Genomic DNA, 18,048 nt, shown 5'->3' with positions numbered 1-18,048 from the left:
TACAGAGGCATATATATAAGGTAATCACAGAGGTAAAAAGTGTATTTCTATAACAGTGTTGGTTATGCAAAACTGGGGAATGGGTAATAAAGGGATTATCTACCTTTTTAAACAACAAAAATTCTGGTGTTTACTGTCCCTTTAAATTTGACATTTAGGTTGTGGCCAATCCACACTTTTTTTTATAAAGGGGCATTAAATTTAAATTTAATTCCATGTATAGGCTAGATTACAAGTCGCCAAAAAAAATTAATTTCTATTTGTGTTGTGCGTCATTTTTGGTGCCAAATATTTTAGTTATTTTACCCACTTCCGTTATGCTTTTGCTCTCTTTATATTCTAGAGGGCTATGCTGTTTGCTTTTCTGTAATCCAAAAAACAGAGAGGCGCCAACATGTATACATCAGTAGATCATGAAAAGGAATATTACATAAGTAAGCACAGGGTACTCACATTTACGAAGATCACACCAATGTGCTTGTGGACACAGGATGGTTATCACACCTAACCAGCTAACTGTTCCTCGGCACTGGAACCAGAAGATGTTTTACAGGCAAACCGATAGTCCGTCTGTTAAGGTAGGGAAATTCTCAAGGTAGAAAGTTCAGGCAGCAGTATCATATAAAATATTTATTGTAAAAATCCAACAACAAAGATAAAAGATACCATAAAACTACTCTACTCCAACGAGCAATTTAAAAGCATGTATCAATCTTGCAATGCGTTTCTCGGCTCTAAGGCCGTTTCATCAGGTATAACTAAACTTTTAATATCACTGACTTATATAGCCAAACACTACCAAACATTGTAAAAACCTCCCACATGTGGGAGTAGAGTACGGACCTTGTTCGTTCATGTTAATAGATTCAAATGGATAGTCTATTTAAAAATCGCATCGAACAAAAAATCTATACATGTAATGTGTTGCCACTACCTATGTGAATCTACCACTAATGAACAATAATATAAAGATAAACATAAGTGAGTGGTAATAATGAGTTTAACATGTGAGGTTATGCTACATTGTAACGCTACACTAGTATAATGTATATGATTACACTACACTGTGACATAGCTACTAGCAAACTTGCCTCTTTAGCCCCATATGGACAAATATCTCCTAAATAAATATGTATATACATAATATATATAGAAATATATATATGGAAAAGTGAGATTTCAAGCTTGCGGCATTGCACCTAATGTGATAACAAGAATGAGATAGTGTAATCTCACTTTTTCATATATATATTTCTGTATATAAATATTTATTTAGGAGATATTTGTCCATATGGGGCTAAAGAGGCCAGTATGTAGATAGCAGTCACTGGTATTTTTACAATAGGAAGAGTATAACATGCACAATAGGGGCAGTAAATTGGACATGTTTCTACACATATATATATATATATATATATATATATATATATATATATATATATATATATATATATTTATCTTTTTGATATATTATTACCCTAGATATCGTTATCATTTCTTTTTATGTGACGCTTACTTTTCCAAGTATTTAGTTCTTTTCTTGAGGATTTATAAGTGTATAGTATACATGTATTTTTATTTTGTTATTATTTGGTATCCATTTGCCCCAGTGGTCTGTATTATTGTTTCCTGACAGATCCACGTTTGCTAGTAGCTATGTCACAGTGTATTGTAATCATATACATTATACTAATGTAGCGTTACAATGTAGCATAGCCTCACATGTTAAACTCATTATTACCACTCACTTATGTTTATGTTTATATGATTGTTCATTAGTGGTAGACTCACATAGGTAGTGGCAACACATTACATGTATAGATCTTTTGTTCAATGTGATTTTTAAATAGACTATCCGTTTGAATCTATTAACATGAATGAACAGGTGTTGAATACACACTAACTCTTATGAGGGCAGGGATTGATCCGTACTCTACTCCCACATGTGGGAGGTTTTTACAATGTTTGGTAGTGTTTGGCTATATAAGTCAGTGATATTAAAAGTTTAGTTATGCCTGATGAAACGGCCTTAGAGCCGAGAAATGCGTTGCAAGATTGATACATGCTTTTAAATTGCTCATTGGAGTAGAATAGTTTTATGGTATCTTTTATCTTTGTTGTTGTTTTTTTACAATAAATATTTTATATGATACTGCTGCCTGAACTTTCTACCTTGAGCATTTCCCTACCTTAACAGACGGACTGTCGGTTTGCCTGTAAGACATCTTCTGGTTCCCGTGCTGAGGAACAGTTAGCTGTTTAGCTGTGATAACCACCCTGTGTCCACAAGCACATTGGTGTGCTCTTCGTAAATGTGAGTACCCTGTGCTTACTTATGTGGTATTCCTTTTCATGATCTACTGATGTACACATGTTGGCGCCACTCTGTTTTCTCCTGTTAAGTGTGGTCAGTCCACGGGTCATCATTACTTCTGGGATATTAACTCCTCCCCAACAGGAAGTGCAAGAGGATCACCCAAGCAGAGCTGCTATATAGCTCCTCCCCTCTACGTCACACCCAGTCATTCTCTTGCACCCAACTAATAGATAGGATGTGTGAGAGGACTGTGGTGATTATACTTAGTTTTTATAACTTCAATCAAAAGTTTGTTATTTTAAAACAGCACCGGAGTGTGTTGTTCCTTCTCAGGGAGAATTTGATGAAGAATCTACCTGAGTTTCTGTATGATTTTAACCGGAGTAGTTAAGATCATGTTGCTGTTCTCGGCCATCTGAGGAGTGAGGTAAACTTCAGATCAGGGGACAGCGGGCAGGTTCACCTGCAAAGAGGTATGTAGCAGCATATTATTTTCTGAGGAATGGAATTGACTAGAAAATACTGCCAATACCTATATAATGTAAGTTCAGCCTTAAATGCAGTAGTAGCAACTGGTATCAGGCTGTCATGTATGTATATTTTCACTTCAGTATTCTGGGGAATGGCACTTCACTGGAATAATACTGTATGCATAAAACTTTAGCCTATTTTGCAGTGAGAACGACTAGCAGCAGGCTTTCTATGACAATTCATTTATTTGATGTTAAACGTTTTGCTGGCATGTTAAATCGTTTAATGTTCTGAGGTACTGGGTGAAAAATAGTTTTGGGCATTTATCCACTTGGCGGGCATTTTATTTAATTTAAGACAGTTTACTGATCTCCCTCACTGTTATGTGTGAGGGGGAGGGGCTTAATTTGGCGCTTTTACTACGCATCAGAAATTAAGTCACAAGTCTGTTTTTCTTCCCTGCATGATCCGGTTCGTCTCTACAGAGCTCAAGGGTCTTCAAAAGTTATTTTGAGGGAGGTAATCACTCACAGCAGACCTTTGAGATTGTACTTTGACTGTGATAAAAAACGTTATATTCTGTACATTTTTTTTCTGCTATTAAAGGGTTAGTTATCCATTACTAATGGGGGTAATCCTTTGCTAAAATTGTATTTTTTCTGTTAAGTGTGATCAGTCCACGGGTCATCATTACTTCTGGGATATTACTCCTCCCCAACAGGAAGTGCAAGAGGATTCACCCAGCAGAGCTGCATATAGCTCCTCCCCTCTACGTCACTCCCAGTCATTCTCTTGCACCCAACGACTAGATAGGATGTGTGAGAGGACTATGGTGATTATACTTAGTTTTATATCTTCAATCAAAAGTTTGTTATTTTAAAATAGCACCGGAGTGTGTTATTATCTCTCTGGCAGAGTTTGAAGAAGAATCTACCAGAGTTTTTGTTATGATTTTAGCCGGAGTAGTTAAGATCATATTGCTGTTTCTCGGCCATCTGAGGAGAGGTAAACTTCAGATCAGGGGACAGCGGGCAGATGAATCTGCATAGAGGTATGTAGCAGTTTTTATTTTCTGACAATGGAATTGATGAGAAAATCCTGCCATACCGATATAATGTCATGTATGTATACTTTACACTTCAGTATTCTGGGGAATGGTACTTCACTAGAATTACACTGTAAGAAATACATAAAGCTGTTTAATAACTAGAGATTATGTTTAACGTTTTTGCTGGAATGTAAAATCGTTTTCATTTGCTGAGGTACTGAGTGAATAAATGTTTGGGCACTATTTTTCCACTTGGCAGTTGCTTAATCTGTTTTCTGACAGTTTCTGTTCTCCCTCACTGCTGTGTGTGAGGGGGAGGGGCCGTTTTTTGGCGCTTTTACTATGCATCAAATATTTCAGTCAGCAACTCATTGTATTCCCTGCATGATCCGGTTCATCTCTACAGAGCTCAGGGGTCTTCAAAACTTATTTTGAGGGAGGTAATTTCTCTCAGCAGAGCTGTGAGAATTATAGTTTGACTGAGATAAAAAACGTTTATTCTGTAATTTGTTTCCTGCTTTCAGAATTTGTTATCTTTGCTAATGGGATTAAACCTTTGCTAAAGTTGTGTTGTTTACAAGGATTGAGGCTATAACTGTTTCAATTTATTAATTTCAACTGTCATAGATCTTCTGTGCTTCTTAAAGGCACAGTACGTTTTAATATTATTCTAATTGAATTGTATTTCCAAGTTGCAAGTTTATTTGCTAGTGTGTTAAACATGTCTGATTCAGAGGATGATACCTGTGTCATTTGTTGCAATGCCAAAGTGGAGCCCAATAGAAATTTATGTACTAACTGTATTGATGCTACTTTAAATAAAAATCAATCTGTACAAATTGAACAAATTTCACCAAACAACGAGGGGAGAGTTATGCCGACTAACTCGCCTCACGTGTCAGTACCTACATCTCCCGCTCAGAGGGAGGTGCGTGATATTGTAGCGCCGAGTACATCTGGGCGGCCATTACAAATCACATTACAGGATATGGCTACTGTTATGACTGAGGTTTTGGCTAAATTACCAGAACTAAGAGGTAAGCGTGATCACTCTGGGGTGAGAACAGAGTGCGCTGATAATATTAGGGCCATGTCAGACACTGCGTCACAGGTGGCAGAACATGAGGACGGAGAACTTCATTCTGTGGGTGACGGTTCTGATCCAAAAAGACTGGATTCAGATATTTCAAATTTTAAATTTAAACTGGAAAACCTCCGTGTATTAATAGGGGAGGTGTTAGCGGCTCTGAATGATTGTAACACAGTTGCAATACCAGAGAAAATGTGTAGGTTGGATAAATATTTTGCGGTACCGACGAGTACTGAGGTTTTTCCTATACCTAAGAGACTTACTGAAATTGTTACTAAGGAGTGGGATAGACCCGGTGTGCCGTTCTCACCCCCTCCGATATTTAGAAAAATGTTTCCAATAGACGCCACCACAAGGGACTTATGGCAAACGGTCCCTAAGGTGGAGGGAGCAGTTTCTACCTTAGCTAAGCGTACCACTATCCCGGTGGAGGATAGCTGTGTTTTTTCAGATCCAATGGATAAAAAGTTAGAGGGTTACCTTAAGAAAATGTTTGTTCAACAAGGTTTTATATTGCAACCCCTTGCATGCATTGCGCCGATCACGGCTGCAACGGCATTCTGGATTGAGTCTCTGGAAGAGAACATTGGTTCAGCTACTCTGGACGACATTACGGACAGGCTTAGAGTCCTTAAACTAGCTAATTCATTCATTTCGGAGGCCGTAGTACATCTTACTAAACTTACGGCGAAGAATTCAGGATTCGCCATTCAGGCACGCAGGGCGCTGTGGCTAAAATCCTGGTCAGCTGATGTTACTTCTAAGTCTAAATTGCTTAATATACCTTTCAAAGGGCAGACCTTATTCGGGCCCGGGTTGAAAGAGATTATCGCTGACATTACAGGAGGTAAAGGCCATGCCCTGCCTCAGGACAAAGCCAAAGCCAAGACTAGACAGTCTAATTTTCGTTCCTTTCGTAATTTCAAAGCAGGAGCAGCATCAACTTCCTCTGCACCAAAACAGGAAGGAGCTGTTGCTCGCTACAGACAAGGCTGGAAACCTAACCAGTCCTGGAACAAGGGCAAGCAGACTAGGAAACCTGCTGCTGCCCCTAAAACAGCATGAATTGAGGGCCCCCGATCCGGGATCGGATCTAGTGGGGGGCAGACTTTCTCTCTTCGCCCAGGCTTGGGCAAGAGATGTTCAGGATCCCTGGGCGCTAGAGATAATATCTCAGGGATACCTTCTGGACTTCAAATACTCTCCTCCAAGAGAGAGATTTCATCTGTCAAGATTGTCAACAATCCAGACAAAGAAAGAGGCGTTTCTACGCTGCGTACAAGAGCTCTTGTTAATGGGAGTAATCCATCCAGTTCCACGATCAGAACAGGGACAGGGGTTTTACTCAAATCTGTTTGTGGTTCCCAAAAAAGAGGGAACTTTCAGACCAATCCTGGACTTAAAGATCCTAAACAAATTCCTAAGAGTTCCATCGTTCAAGATGGAGACTATTCGGACAATTTTACCTATGATCCAAGAAGGTCAGTACATGACCACTGTAGATTTAAAAGATGCTTACCTTCACATACCGATTCACAAAGATCATTATCGGTACCTAAGGTTTGCCTTCCTAGACAGGCATTACCAGTTTGTGGCTCTTCCATTCGGATTGGCTACAGCTCCAAGAATCTTCACAAAGGTTCTGGGTGCTCTTCTGGCGGTACTAAGACCGCGGGGAATCTCGGTAGCTCCATACCTAGACGACATTCTGATACAAGCTTCAAGCTTTCAAACTGCCAAGTCTCATACAGAGTTAGTGCTGGCATTTCTAAGGTCACATGGATGGAAGGTGAACGAAAAGAAAAGTTCACTCGTTCCACTCACAAGAGTTCCCTTCCTGGGGACTCTTATAGATTCTGTAGAAATGAAGATTTACCTGACAGAGGACAGGCTAACAAGACTTCAAAGTGCTTGCCGCACCCTTCATTCCATTCAACACCCGTCAGTGGCTCAATGCATGGAGGTAATCGGCTTAATGGTAGCGGCAATGGACATAGTACCCTTTGCACGCTTACACCTCAGACCACTGCAACTGTGCATGCTAAGTCAGTGGAATGGGGATTACTCAGACTTATCCCCTTCTCTGAATCTGGATCAAGAGACCAGAAATTCTCTTCTATGGTGGCTTTCTCGGCCACATCTGTCCAGGGGGATGCCATTCAGCAGACCAGACTGGACAATTGTAACAACAGACGCCAGCCTTCTAGGTTGGGGTGCCGTCTGGAATTCTCTGAAGGCTCAGGGACAATGGAGTCAGGAGGAGAGTCTCCTGCCAATAAACATTCTGGAATTGAGAGCAGTTCTCAATGCCCTCCTGGCTTGGCCCCAGTTGACAACTCGGGGGTTCATCAGGTTTCAGTCGGACAACATCACGACTGTAGCTTACATCAACCATCAGGGAGGGACAAGAAGCTCCCTAGCTATGATGGAAGTATCAAAGATAATTCGCTGGGCAGAGTCTCACTCTTGCCACCTGTCAGCAATCCACATCCCGGGAGTGGAGAACTGGGAGGCGGATTTCTTAAGTCGTCAGACTTTTCATCCGGGGGAGTGGGAACTTCATCCGGAGGTCTTTGCCCAAATACTTCGACGTTGGGGCAAACCAGAGATAGATCTCATGGCGTCTCGACAGAACGCCAAGCTTCCTCGTTACGGGTCCAGATCCAGGGATCCAGGAGCAGTCCTGATAGATGCTCTGACAGCACCTTGGGACTTCAGGATGGCTTACGTGTTTCCACCCTTCCCGTTGCTTCCTCGATTGATTGCCAGAATCAAACAAGAGAGAGCATCAGTGATTCTAATAGCACCTGCGTGGCCACGCAGGACTTGGTATGCAGACCTGGTGGACATGTCATCCTGTCCACCTTGGTCTCTACCTCTGAAACAGGACCTTCTGATACAGGGTCCCTTCAAACATCAAAATCTAACTTCTCTGAAGCTGACTGCTTGGAAATTGAACGCTTGATTTTATCAAGACGTGGGTTTTCTGAGTCAGTTATTGATACCTTAATACAGGCTAGGAAACCTGTTACCAGAAAGATTTACCATAAGATATGGCGTAAATACCTATATTGGTGTGAATCCAAAGGTTACTCTTGGAGTAAGGTTAGGATTCCTAGGATATTGTCTTTTCTACAAGAAGGTTTAGAAAAGGGTTTATCTGCTAGTTCTTTAAAGGGACAGATCTCAGCTCTGTCCATTCTGTTACACAAACGTCTGTCAGAAGTTCCTGACGTCCAGGCTTTTTGTCAGGCTTTGGCCAGGATTAAGCCTGTGTTTAAAACTGTTGCTCCACCATGGAGTTTAAACCTTGTTCTTAATGTTTTACAGGGCGTTCCGTTTGAACCCCTTCATTCCATTGATATAAAGTTGTTATCTTGGAAAGTTCTATTTTTAATGGCTATTTCCTCGGCTCGAAGAGTCTCTGAATTATCAGCCTTACATTGTGATTCTCCTTATTTGATTTTTCATTCGGATAAGGTAGTCCTGCGTACTAAACCTGGGTTCTTACCTAAGGTAGTTACTAACAGGAATATCAATCAAGAGATTGTTGTTCCTTCTTTATGCCCAAATCCTTCTTCAAAGAAGGAACGTCTACTGCACAACCTGGATGTAGTCCGTGCTCTAAAATTTTACTTACAGGCAACTAAGGAATTTCGACAAACGTCTTCTCTGTTTGTCATTTACTCTGGGCAGAGGAGAGGTCAAAAAGCTTCCGCTACCTCTCTTTCTTTTTGGCTTCGTAGCATAATTCGTTTAGCTTATGAGACTGCTGGACAGCAGCCTCCTGAAAGAATTACAGCTCATTCTACTAGAGCTGTGGCTTCCACTTGGGCCTTCAAGAATGAGGCCTCTGTTGAACAGATTTGCAAGGCTGCAACTTGGTCTTCGCTTCATACTTTTTCCAAATTTTACAAATTTGACACTTTTGCTTCATCGGAGGCTATTTTTGGGAGAAAGGTTCTTCAGGCAGTGGTTCCTTCTGTATAAAGAGCCTGCCTATCCCTCCCGTCATCCGTGTACTTTTGCTTTGGTATTGGTATCCCAGAAGTAATGATGACCCGTGGACTGATCACACTTAACAGAAGAAAACATAATTTATGCTTACCTGATAAATTCCTTTCTTCTGTAGTGTGATCAGTCCACGGCCCGCCCTGTTTTTAAGGCAGGTAAATATTTTTTAATTTATACTCCAGTCACCACTTCACCCTTGGCTTTTCCTTTCTCGTTGGTCCTTGGTCGAATGACTGGGAGTGACGTACAGGGGAGGAGCTATATGCAGCTCTGCTGGGTGAATCCTCTTGCACTTCCTGTTGGGGAGGAGTAATATCCCAGAAGTAATGATGACCCGTGGACTGATCACACTACAGAAGAAAGGAATTTATCAGGTAAGCATAAATTATGTTTTTTACCGGAAAGAATTTGATTTTATAGTTTATCCGGTTTATTATTACTCAACTGTCATAACTTTTCTGTGCTTCTTAAAGGCACAGTACGTTTTTTTCATATTATTTGTAAATTGAATTGAAAAGTATTTCCAAGTTTGCTGGTTTAATTGCTAGTGTGTTAAACATGTCTGACTCAGAGGAATATCTCTGTGCTATATGTGCTAAAGCCAAAGTGGAGCCCAATAGAAATTTATGTACTAATTGCATTGATGCTACTTTAAATAAAAGTCAATCTGTACAAATTGAACATCATTCACCAGACAACGAGAGGAAAGTTATGCCGTCTAACTCCCCTCATGTGTCAGTACCTGCATCTCCCGCTCGGGAGGTGCGTGATATTGTAACGCCGGGTACTTCAGGGCGGCCATTACAAATCACATTGCAGGACATGGCTAATGTTATGACTGCAGTTTTGTCTAAATTACCAGAACTTAGAGGGAAGCGTGACCACTCTGGGGTGAGAACAGAGTGCGCTGATAATAATAGGGCCATGTCAGATACTGCGTCACAGTATGCGGAACATGAGGACGGAGAGCTTCAATCTGCAGGTGACGGTTCTGATCCCAATAGAGTGGATTCAGACATTTCTAATTTTAAGTTTAAGCTTGAAAACCTCCGCGTACTGCTAGGGGAGGTATTAGCGGCTCTGAATGATTGTAACACCGTTGCAATCCCAGAGAAATTATGTAGGCTGGATAGATACTATGCGGTACCGGCGAGTACTGACGTATTTCCTATACCTAAGAGGCTTACAGAGATAATTACTAAGGAGTGGGATAGACCCGGTGTACCCTTTTCCCCCCCTCCTGTATTTAGAAAAATGTTTCCAATAGACGCCATCACACGGGACTTATGGCAGACGGTCCCTAAGGTGGAGGGAGCAGTTTCTACTCTGGCTAAGCGTACCACTATCCCGGTGGAGGATAGCTGTGCCTTTTCAGATCCAATGGATAAAAAGTTAGAGGGTTACCTTAAGAAAATGTTTGTTCAACAAGGTTTTATATTGCAACCCCTTGCATGTATTGCGTCTGTCACGGCTGCGGCCGCATTTTGGTCCGAGTCTCTGGAAGAGACTCTTGACTCAGCAACTATAGATGAGATTTCAAACAAGCTTAAAGCCCTTAAGCTAGCTAATTCATTTATCTCAGATGCCGTAGTACATTTAACTAAACTTACGGCTAAGAATTCCGGATTCGCCATTCAAGCACGTAGAGCTCTGTGGCTAAAATCCTGGTCAGCTGATGTTACTTCTAAATCTAAATTACTTAACATACCTTTCAAGGGGCAGACCTTATTCGGGCCCGGTTTGAAAGAAATTATCGCTGACATTACAGGAGGTAAAGGCCATGCCCTGCCTCAAGACAGAGCCAAACCTAGGGCTAGACAGTCTAATTTTCGTGCCTTTCGTAACTTCAAGGCAGGAGCAGCATCAACCTCCTCTGCACCAAAACAGGAAGGAGCTGTTGCTCGCTACAGACAAGGCTGGAAGCCTAACCAGTCCTGGAATAAGGGCAAGCAGGCCAGAAAACCTGCTGCTGCCCCTAAGACAGCATGAATTGAGGGCCCCCGATCCGGGAACGGGTCTAGTGGGGGGCAGACTTTCTCTCTTCGCCCAGGCTTGGGCAAGAGATGTCCAGGATCCCTGGGCGTTAGAGATCATATCTCAGGGATATCTTCTGGACTTCAAATCCTCTCCCCCAAAAGGGAGATTTCATCTTTCAAGGTTGTCAACAAACCAAATAAAGAAAGAGGCGTTTCTACGCTGTGTACAAGATCTTTTACTAATGGGAGTGATCCATCCGGTTCCGCGGTCGGAGCACGGACTGGGGTTTTACTCAAATCTGTTTGTGGTTCCCAAGAAAGAAGGAACCTTCAGACCAATCTTGGATTTAAAGATCCTAAACAAATTCCTAAGAGTTCCATCGTTCAAAATGGAAACTATTCAGACAATCTTACCCATGATCCAAAAGGGTCAGTACATGACCACAGTGGATTTAAAGGATGCCTACCTTCACATACCGATTCACAAAGATCATTACCGGTATCTAAGATTTGCCTTCCTAGACAGGCATTACCAGTTTGTAGCTCTTCCTTTCGGATTGGCTACGGCTCCAAGAATCTTCACAAAGGTTCTGGGCTCTCTTCTAGCGGTACTAAGACCACGAGGAATTTCGGTGGCTCCGTACCTAGACGACATTCTGATACAAGCGTCAAGCTTTCAAACTGCCAAGTCTCATACAGAGTTAGTACTGGCATTTCTAAGGTCGCATGGGTGGAAGGTGAACAAAGAGAAGAGTTCTCTCTTTCCACTCACAAGAGTTCCCTTCTTGGGGACTCTTATAGATTCTGTAGAAATGAGGATTTACCTGACAGAAGACAGGTTAACAAAGATTCAAAATGCTTGCCGTGTCCTTCATTCCATTCAACACCCGTCAGTGGCTCAATGCATGGAGGTAATCGGCTTAATGGTAGCGGCAATGGACATAGTACCCTTTGCACGCCTGCATCTCAGACCGCTGCAATTGTGCATGCTAAGTCAGTGGAATGGGGATTACTCAGATTTGTCCCCTACTCTGAATCTGGATCAAGAGACCAGAAATTCTCTTCTATGGTGGCTTTCTCGGCCACACCTGTCCAGGGGGATGCCCTTCAGCAGGCCAGACTGGACAATCGTAACAACAGACGCCAGCCTTCTAGGTTGGGGCGCTGTTTGGAATTCCCTGAAGGCTCAGGGATCATGGACTCAGGAGGAGAGTCTCCTTCCAATAAACATTCTGGAATTGAGAGCAGTTCTCAATGCCCTTCTGGCTTGGCCTCAGTTAACAACTCAGAGGTTCATCAGGTTTCAGTCGGACAACATCACGACTGTAGCCTACATCAACCATCAAGGAGGGACAAGAAGCTCCCTAGCGATGATGGAAGTATCAAAGATAATTCTCTGGGCAGAGTCTCACTCTTGCCACCTATCAGCAATCCACATCCCGGGAGTGGAGAACTGGGAGGCGGATTTCCTAAGTCGTCAGACTTTTCATCCGGGGGAGTGGGAACTTCATCCGGAGGTCTTTGCCCAAATACTTCGACGTTGGGGCAAACCAGAAATAGATCTCATGGCGTCTCGACAGAACGCCAAGCTTCCTTGTTACGGGTCCAGATCCAGGGATCCGGGAGCGGCCCTGGTAGATGCTTTGACAGCACCTTGGACCTTCGGGAGGGCTTATGTGTTTCCACCCTTTCCGATGCTTCCTCAATTGATTGCCAGGATCAAACAGGAGAGAGCATCAGTGATTCTAATAGCGCCTGCGTGGCCACGCAGGACATGGTATGCAGATCTAGTGGACATGTCATCCTGTCCACCTTGGTCTCTGCCTCTGAGACAGGACCTTCTGATTCAGGGTCCCTTCAAACATCAAAATCTAATTTCTCTGAAGCTGAGTGCCTGGAAATTGAACGCTTGATTTTATCAAAACGTGGATTTTCTGAGTCAGTAATTGATACCTTAATACAGGCTAGGAAGCCTGTTACCAGAAAGATTTACCATAAAATATGGCGTAAATACCTATATTGGTGCGAATCCAAAGGTTACTCTTGGAGTAAGGTTAGGATTCCTAGGATATTGTCTTTTCTACAAGAAGGTTTAGAAAAGGGTTTATCCGCTAGTTCCTTAAAGGGACAGATCTCAGCTCTGTCCATTCTGTTACACAAACGTCTGTCAGAAGTTCCAGACGTTCAGGCTTTTTGTCAGGCTTTGGCCAGGATTAAGCCTGTGTTTAAAACTGTTGCTCCGCCATGGAGTTTAAACCTAGTTCTTAACGTTTTACAGGGTGTTCCGTTTGAACCCCTTCATTCCATTGATATAAAAATATTATCTTGGAAAGTTCTGTTTTTAATGGCTATTTCCTCGGCTCGAAGAGTCTCTGAGTTATCGGCCTTACATTGTGATTCTCCTTATCTGATTTTTCATTCAGATAAGGTAGTTCTGCGTACTAAACCTGGGTTCTTACCTAAGGTGGTCACTAACAGGAATATCAATCAAGAGATTGTTGTTCCATCATTGTGTCCTAATCCTTCTTCAAAGAAGGAACGACTTCTACACAATTTAGATGTAGTCCGTGCACTGAAATTTTATTTACAGGCAACTACAGATTTTCGGCAAACTTCTTCCCTGTTTGTCGTTTATTCTGGACAGAGGAGAGGTCAAAAAGCTTCTGCTACCTCTCTCTCTTTTTGGCTTCGTAGCATAATACGTTTAGCTTATGAGACTGCTGGACAGCAGCCTCCTGAAAGAATTACAGCTCATTCTACTAGAGCTGTGGCTTCCACTTGGGCCTTTAAGAATGAGGCCTCTGTTGAACAGATTTGCAAGGCTGCAACTTGGTCTTCTCTTCATACTTTTTCCAAATTTTACAAATTTGACACTTTTGCTTCTTCGGAGGCTGTTTTTGGGAGAAAGGTTCTTCAGGCAGTGGTTCCTTCCGTATAAAGATCCTGCCTGTCCCTCCCGTCATCCGTGTACTTTAGCTTTGGTATTGGTATCCCAGAAGTAATGATGACCCGTGGACTGACCACACTTAACAGGAGAAAACATAATTTATGCTTACCTGATAAATTCCTTTCTCCTGTAGTGTGGTCAGTCCACGGCCCGCCCTGTTTTTTATGGCAGGTCTAAATTTTTAAATTATACTCCAGTCACCACTGCACCCTTTAGTTTCTCCTTTCTCGTTGGTTCTTGGTCGAATGACTGGGTGTGACGTAGAGGGGAGGAGCTATATAGCAGCTCTGCTTGGGTGATCCTCTTGCACTTCCTGTTGGGGAGGAGTTAATATCCCAGAAGTAATGATGACCCGTGGACTGACCACACTACAGGAGAAAGGAATTTATCAGGTAAGCATAAATTATGTTTTTTTGATTACTTTTTAGAGCTGCTACCTGTGAAGGAGAAGGGAAAGTGCAGCCTGTGCCGTATCTCATACGCCTTGATTCTACAACCAACAGCATTACAGCTCATTTTGCGACAATTAAATTGACTTTTGCATGGTTGTGTACTTAGGAACATGTTGTTGAATGATTTTATATCAGTATCTCTGTATGAATACTGTTTATTGAGAGTCCTATTTAGCATATGCATTTTTTCCATTCCTGAAACTGCTATATGAGGAAATTGGATATTTGTTTGAATCTTATTTTCTCTTTTACATTTTTGCAAAAATGTCTCAGTCTGATCCTGCCTCAGAAGCTACTGTAGGAAACATGCTGCCTGAACACAGTTCTACCAAAGCTAAGTGTATCTGTTGTAAGCAAGCTGAGATTGCGGATCAGGTCCGCAAGACCTCGCTAAATGCGGAGAGCAATACGCTCTCCGCATTTAACATTGCACCAGCAGCTCACAAGAGCTGCTGGTGCAACTCCGCCCCCTGCTGACTCACGGCCGCCAGCAGGGAGGTGTCAATCAACCCGATCGTATTCGATCGGGTTGATTTCAGGCGATTCCTGACCGCCTGCTCAGAGCAGGCGGACAGGATTATGGAGCAGCGGTCTTTAGACCGCTGCTTCATAAGTTGTGTTTCTGGCGAGTCTGAAGACTCGCCAGAAACACGGCCCTTCAATCTCCATACGGAGCTTGATAAATGGGGCTGTATATCTCCGGCTATATTATGTAACAGTTGTCATGATAAGCTATCCCGACATTCTGATGTTTTTTTTTTTTTTTAAATGTATATTTCTATATATATACAGTATATATCTGATGCTGTTTTTGTAAAATATATATCTTACCTATATATCTATATGAATATATACAGATATATAGGAATAGCTATTTTAAAAATGTTAGGAACATTTTCTACTATGTTTAGAACACTGAAATGTAAAATATTTGCAGTAAATATACAGTATAACATATTAAATATCAATATTGAATAAAAATACATGTTTAAAGGTATATATCTATTCAAACTTCTTGTCATATACCATTTAATCCTCATAAAATATTTGAATTAATAGGTATTGATATTAATAATGTTTATTAGATAGTGTATATATGAGTGTTATTTTAGTCCTCCTAACCCTTTACACATGGTCTTCAGTCACGCTAATTCGACAAGCACAATTTAACTTTCAACTTGTAATACGCATGCAAGTTAGTGCGGTCACGATATTGAAATATTGCAACAGTGATAATGTTAGCGCATCCCTTGTAATCTAGCCCATAATGTTTAATTAAGTACAGTGAAAAAAACTTCCCACGTTTATCATTTATTTTACCAACGCTTTCTTGCTTTATTTTTTCGCTACCCTCAGACAGTTGAAGTACATTCCATGGAATTTAGAACCCTGATCCTCCTAAATGCTGTGCTATGATGGTTTAATATGTGCGGGAGCTCATTGATACTGGTTTCTTACTGGCCACTACAAAGGAGATGGCATAAGCAATATATAAAAGGCTTTTAAACTAAGGCAGATGTTTTGCAACAGTCATTCATTTCTGATACATATATGTAAGAAATACTTTAATGACCCTTTTAAAACAAATCATTTTATAAAAAAAAATTACTTATACACCTTTAATAACATCACCCATATACAGAGGTACATGCTCTGACTGACTAAACACATTTTAATAATTTTTCAGTATCCCTTAAGAGTATCCTCTCGTTTAAGACCATTAGACTAATGTATTCATTGTTTAAATATTCATATCTGTGTAAGCTAAAATTATGTTTTCTTGAGTTTGTACTTTTTTTTTACAATTTTATAGATAAGCAGCTTACACCTCTTACAAAGGGAGGGATGGATTATGAGTCGTTTCTTCAAAGGAAAGCACAACCCAACAGTAAGTATCATTTATTTTTTTAATTATTTGGGGACAAAACGAAAAATTAACCCTTGGATAGAAATCACACTGAGTTCTGTAATTAGCTCCTTCACAGAAATGCTTGTGCACTGATAAATGTAGACAGTGTATATTGTCTGCATTTAGCGATGTCGAGCGGACATGATTCGCTATAGCAAATCATGTCCATTCAACACTTAATAAATCTGCCCCAATGTATCTAGCACATTACCTCCTAGACCTGACACTTTTTTCTGCATTGACTTCTATTGAGGAATACGTGAATGAGCACGCAATATTCTAACTTCAGTTTTTTGCACTTGTCGAGTTAGCAGAAAAGGGAAAACAGTTTACTTTCAACTCATAATACGAGCGCTACCCGACATGCGCAAAAAGCTTACTTCTAGCGCAATTAACACTCAAGCGAAAGCATTAATTTGCGCTCCACTCTTAAGCTGGCCCTATATTCATTAACCCAATAACTGCTGCAACATACAGAACAGTGATTTATCTACCTCCTCACATTAGCAGCAGATCCATCTCTCTCACCCTTTACCTATAACATGTAAACAGTGGTACAGTCGGAGTTCTCAGCAGGTGAATCACAAGAAAGGGTCTGCACTACAAAATGTTTCAACGTGTCATTGTATTTGAATTACCATAATTTAATATTAAGGATTATGTCTTGAAAAATGTACTAACTAGTTCTGCTAATATCAAGAAAAAAAATCATAGTACATTAAAGGGACATAAAAAAGCAACAACAACAAAAGTCTAACGTGTTAGAGCATTTTATTATTGCACTATTGTTTACATGTAGCTATGGGGTTGATTCCAATCCCTCAGATCCCATTTATAATAGTTTTTTCGGTTCCCAACTGGTGATTTTAAATTTTGAGTGATCATGATCCAAGAGATAACAACATTTGGATCTGAGCAAATAGAGGGAAAATCGCCAATATGATGCATGGACAGAAACAGCTTTGGTGATCACAGTCCTTCCGAACACAAATTAAAGTGATTGTAAACTTAAACTATTCTTTCAACAATATTTTTAATAAAAAAGTAAATGGTGGGCACTTTCATTGATCAAAATCATTGAAGACCCTAAAATATATAAATAATTAGCCTTTCATTTTGTTATACATTCCGCCGTTCAAGTTTACAATCACTTTAACCAGCACATATCGACCACCAAATGGCCACATCAAATTCAACACACAAAGTGTAAAGAATGAACACCCCAAAAATTAACTATAATATTAACTACAATAACAATATAGGGCAACCATAGATGCATGCACGGACTCAAAAAACAAGATACCACTGCCCATGCTAACATCACTGATGGCCATTTTTGATGACAATTAAAGAACCAAAAATAACAAATAATGTTGAATACATCATCAACATCAATTTAATGTTAAATAAGAAATAAACATATTTGTAATATATCAACTAATGCAAAATCAATACAGGTAATAATACCAATTTCTTCTGTTAAGTGTGATCAGTCCACGGGTCATCATTACTTCTGGGATATTACTCCTCCCCAACAGGAAGTGCAAGAGGATTCACCCAGCAGAGCTGCATATAGCTCCTCCCCTCTACGTCACTCCCAGTCATTCTCTTGCACCCAACGACTAGATAGGATGTGTGAGAGGACTATGGTGATTATACTTAGTTTTATATCTTCAATCAAAAGTTTGTTATTTTAAAATAGCACCGGAGTGTGTTATTATCTCTCTGGCAGAGTTTGAAGAAGAATCTACCAGAGTTTTTGTTATGATTTTAGCCGGAGTAGTTAAGATCATATTGCTGTTTCTCGGCCATCTGAGGAGAGGT

The 18,048-nt window shown here is 40.8% G+C and overlaps 1 long non-coding RNA gene across 1 annotated transcript in view; it reads left to right on the top strand.

Moving 5' to 3' along the window:
• The window catches only part of LOC128643726 (uncharacterized), a 35,399-nt gene extending 19,194 nt beyond the window's left edge, over positions 1–16,205 (top strand). Inside the window, exon 3 of the long non-coding RNA XR_008399872.1 lies at positions 16,129–16,205. This is a non-coding gene — a long non-coding RNA (uncharacterized LOC128643726). The remainder of the gene's footprint in view (positions 1–16,128) is intronic.
• The last annotated feature ends 1,843 nt before the right edge of the window (positions 16,206–18,048 follow it).

Source organism: Bombina bombina, unplaced genomic scaffold (genome assembly GCF_027579735.1).
Source record: "Bombina bombina isolate aBomBom1 unplaced genomic scaffold, aBomBom1.pri scaffold_1047, whole genome shotgun sequence".
NCBI classification, from domain to species: Eukaryota; Metazoa; Chordata; class Amphibia; order Anura; family Bombinatoridae; genus Bombina; species Bombina bombina.
This window is presented reverse-complemented; position numbering and strand designations above follow the sequence as displayed.